At 46.2% G+C, this 4,575-nt stretch overlaps 1 pseudogene; it reads right to left on the reverse strand.

The window, feature by feature from the left end:
- Positions 1-807: 807 nt before the first annotated feature.
- On the reverse strand, positions 808-4,307 carry LOC147461536 (uncharacterized; annotated as a pseudogene).
- Positions 4,308-4,575: the final 268 nt, after the last annotated feature.

The following is a 4,575-nucleotide window of genomic DNA, read 5'->3' on the forward strand; positions in this document are numbered from 1 at the left end:
TAGCACCAAACAATCTAGTTGAAAAAGTTCTCTCTAGTTGGAGTTTGTTGCCATAAGGCAAAGCATGTTGCGACTAGGTTGAGTCCCTTCATGTTTCAATCAGGTTGTCAACCTTGATCACTCGTTATATGTCAATATGTTACTTTCATGGAAATGGAGAAGAGGTATTCTTTGAGACACCTCTAATTGTGATAACTCATTTAAAATACTATATTGAGTTATAAATAGAGTTTACACACTATGTTGGATATAAGCTGGTTACACAAAATGGTTGCAAATGGACAACATTATGGAAAATCAAGCTGTTCTTCTTGATTTCATTTTACCTCTTGTTGAACCATGTTTCGGCCAAATGGATAGCTAGATTTGAAAAGGATGCCACCATGGAAAACATTAGTGTTCTTTTATCATCACTTATGTTTTTGAGGACGAAGACACAATTCCAAGGGGGGAACGGCTTAGGGTAGGATGGACCAGGGACAAGGGCCAAGAAACACACGTGGTATAGGGGATCCTATATTTAGGAGTTCAAGGGCCTATATTAGGCATGGTTGGGTGGAGAGTTGCATGTACTAGTCCCCAATCTCTCATAGGCTCAGATAGATGCTCGAGGTGCAACATGGCAATAGAAGACGCCGCCCACTTATTCATGGAGTGCTTGACGATTTGTGGCATGATAGATAAGATATGTAAATGGATTCAAAGGACTTGGAAGATAGTGTACATTAATAGTGGTTTGTTTTTAAGAGGGAAGGGGATGAAAAGCCAAGCACTTCTAATTTGTACACAAATTGTAAAATTTTGCTTCTTTTAATAAATTTGGAAGGCTAGGAACCGTCGAGTGTTTAAAAAGGACCTCTAACTTCACAGAGATTATCCAATGAAGCAAGGAAACGTAATTACGAGTGAAAAAAGGAAGAATTTGGACTAGTGGAAGCGGGCAACTCTTGCCATCATGACCAATTACGTTGGGTAAGGGCTCACGGGTCTTGTCTTGCCTCTAGCTAAGGCCATGTAACTTGGTGTAACCAATGGTCCCTCAAGGCTTAACACAAGCTTGAAGTTTCTTTGTACATTTCTTTGTGGAATATGTAGTTCATTACATTCCAATTCATCCACTCATTATTGTGAGTTTGGCAAAAAAAGAGTATTGTGATTTAGCAAGTACTTAAATTCTCGGACCCAAATGGTAGTATGAAGTAGACTTCCATATCACTTAAGATCTGAAACTTTTTTGATCCGACAATGTAGACCGGCGAGATAATGTCCAAAGGGAAGGTATTTGGCACCTGGGAGCCCCTCTAGGGGTGGATGTAACTCACAAGGAAAGATTATGGAGAAAGTAAGGAATAAGATGCAAAGATGGTGCTATGTGCTTCTCCCCTTTTTGAGTAGAGTGAAGCTCACGGAAAGTTTGATTGAACGGGAGGTTTGGAGTGTGTTTGTCAGCAAAAGCCGCTTTTGGGATTAACTCCAAGCAAAAGGAACAAGTGATGAAATCACGAGGCCTGCCATCATCAATGTAAATAGGTCTATCCAGGTGAAAGCTTCCAAGGACGCAAGAGAGAGAGAAACAGAGGAGATAAGATTGTAAGACTCATTCACTATACACACATGCATTCTTTTTCACTCTTTCTAATGTGACCAAACAAGTCATATTTTACCCACCTATTCAAAGGAGGGCTCAATTCAATAAAAAAGAAGCAGAGGAGAACGAAATGTCAGAGATCATCTCTCTCTCTAATGTGCTCAGTGTAACTAACACTTCTTCACATGCCTCTAAAAATAGCAAGGTAGTCCCTCTCTCTCCTCTCTCTTTTTTTGTCCCCATCAACCTGGCTCACAAAACCAAATTGAATGTCAATCCACCAACTGTTGATCCAAGAGCATTTTAGTTAGAGTTCACATCATAGAGCAATTTGAATTTCGAGTTGGCATCACCAGCGAAGTTTAGAGTTCAAGCTCCGTGCTTGAAGCCTTTCTTTCCCCACCACTGTATTCTTGAGCAAGAAATTGATCAAGATGTATTCAAAAGCTTTTACCATTCCGAGAAGACTTAACCAAGGCTAGCTTTTGCACAAGCAAGATCACCGACCTATCTAACCGATTTTCATAGCAAGATCTGGTAGAGACTGGTATAGTGGGAGAGGAACTGACTCCAAAGTTTTCAGATACATGGACCTTATGTTCTTCCAATTTCTTGGGTATACATGACGCTATACCAGCTACAACAGCATGGATGTTGGCACAACCTCTATTTGCTTCTTCCAATCCTTCTTTCTGAGGTCTACAGAGATGGACCTTATCCTTCTTCCAATCCTTCTCGAAGAAATTCTTCCCAAGAAGCTTCGACAGAGCAGGCAGGACACTCTTATCGGCAAGGAAGAGATCGTATGAGCCACAGAGCGTGCGTTTAGCCTCATAAAATTTGTAATCCGTTCGAAGAATGACCTTCGATATGGAGTTGAGGCCTTCCTCTGCAAGCTTCTGCTTGGCCTCTTTCTGCTTAAGGCTCTTGCGGTCGCCAATGAACAGCAATGAACAGTCAGATCTCTTGAGCAGCACCATATCCAAGGGCAAAGAGAGGATGGGGCAAGGGAATTTGGTAAGGGTTGATTCCGCTCTTGTTGGGGGAAGCATTATTGACAGAGAGAACAAGGCAGAAGAGCTTGTCGTCCTCAAGTAGAAGGGTTCTATCTTTGCTTTGTTTCCGTGAAGATTCCCACGTGAACAAAGACTGAACAGCCTTGCAGAGACTCAAGCTTACTCCATCCGCAGGGGAGAAAATGGAACCCTAGTAACGCAATTTACTAAGGTTCTCTCTCTCCTCTCTCCCTTTCTCTTCCTCAGTCTGATCTCTCCAGCAGCATTGTAGCTAGCTCTACTCTCATTAAAAGCATTGGCCACACAATGGAACTCTCCATGTCTGCTTTGTCAAGCTTTGGATAGAGCATGCTCTCTCTCTCTCTCTCTCTCTCTCTCTCTCTCTCTCTCTCTCTAATGTGCTTAGAGAACGTGCCAGTAAACGTGCTCCCTCGCCCTACAACTCAGCGGCTTCCAGCTTTTTTGATTGAGGACGGCTTCAGCTTGAAGCAGCAAGCGAAGAGCCCTCACTGGCTGTGCTGGATCAAATGGGTTTCGTAAAAGAGGTAGATGGTGGGCGTAGGTCTCATTTTGCGTGCAGATAATGTAGAAGGCAAACGAGACGAGTTTTGCCTGTCCCCATCATCTCCCCGGCGAGGCTTCTGCACCAATATGTCATCTCTTGTGCCCTACACCTCTGGTGTGCTCCCCAGATCGATCAACTTCGTGGCTTGACACAACTCTTTGGGTCATTTTCACCATCCCACAGTTCCCCTTAGTGCATGTATCTCCTACCTGTGCTTGCCACATACGTTTTTCTCTCTCTTCATGCCTCCACTATAGCTTGAGATCGTGTGACCTGTGTTGCCCATAGCATGCAGATGCCCTCACAGAACCACCGCAACATCTCCCTACCCCTGCTCTCACACCCTCCCTAGTAGTGTGCAACCTTGCTCCCACCATCGCCTTTGCACCTGCCTTGCAAGCCCGTCATTCCCCTCTCTCCTACTGTGCGACCCCTGCTTTCTAGCTTGTATCCACACATTTTGCTGCCCTGCTCCTCCCCTTGTCACGATCACCTTCAATAGCCTGCCTTTTGCAAACACCACACACACACACACACACACACCCAGAGAGAGAGAGAGAGAGAGAGAGAGAGAGAGAGAGAGAGAGAGAGCACAACGAGCCGGACGGCAGCTGGGCAGCCAACAGTTGATGCTGGGGAATCTTCCCTTGCTGGCTGGCGATATTGAGCACAACCTCTCCGGCAGCAGCTCGGCCAGCGAGCAGCTCGGCCAGCGAGTGGAAGAGGGTTGCAGACTTTTGATTCGATGGCAGGAGGCTGGAGACGTTGCTGGGGGAGGTGAGGCGTGGGCTACAGCGGCCAGCCAGCCACTTGCCGGCCAAAAAGAGCACTCGACACGTATGCACTCGCCCTTGCAAGATTCTCTTTGGCTGGCCGGCTGCTTTGGTTGTGCTCGTGCTAAGAGAGAGAGAGAGAGAGAGAGAGAGAGAGAGAGAGAGAGTATCCATCAGACAAAATTGCAGAAAGGTACCCCGTTGTGGTTCATCTCTGTCCTTCCGACGTCTCCTCCCTAGTCCACACCTTCGCCTAGCTGAATCCCCCCACCCCCATCCAGCTCTACCATGTTCGCAAAAAAAGCTTTGTTCACTCCTGCCTGCTTCCACGCTTCTAAAGCCTCTTGCACGCCTTCCACCCCCATGGCTCCCCCCACCTGCCCGTCTCGTATCACCCCCGTGACTACATGCAGTGCACATCACTAGGGGATACCCACCCTCAGCACTAAAGGGCACGGGAGATTAATTGAAGCTCAAGCGGTGGGATCCATGGCAGCGAAGTTCGGACACGAAGTTCAAGACGCGCGCAGCCGTAGGATGTCGGGGTAAACTAAGACACCAAAAGGTAAACTTGGACAAGCAAGGGGAGCTGTCCACGTTTATTTATCATTTGCCGGTTTGCTCATATGTCAA

This window comes from Adiantum capillus-veneris, chromosome 3 (genome assembly GCF_014529385.1).
Source record: "Adiantum capillus-veneris isolate H3 chromosome 3, ASM1452938v2, whole genome shotgun sequence".
NCBI lineage: Eukaryota > Viridiplantae > Streptophyta > Polypodiopsida > Polypodiales > Pteridaceae > Adiantum > Adiantum capillus-veneris.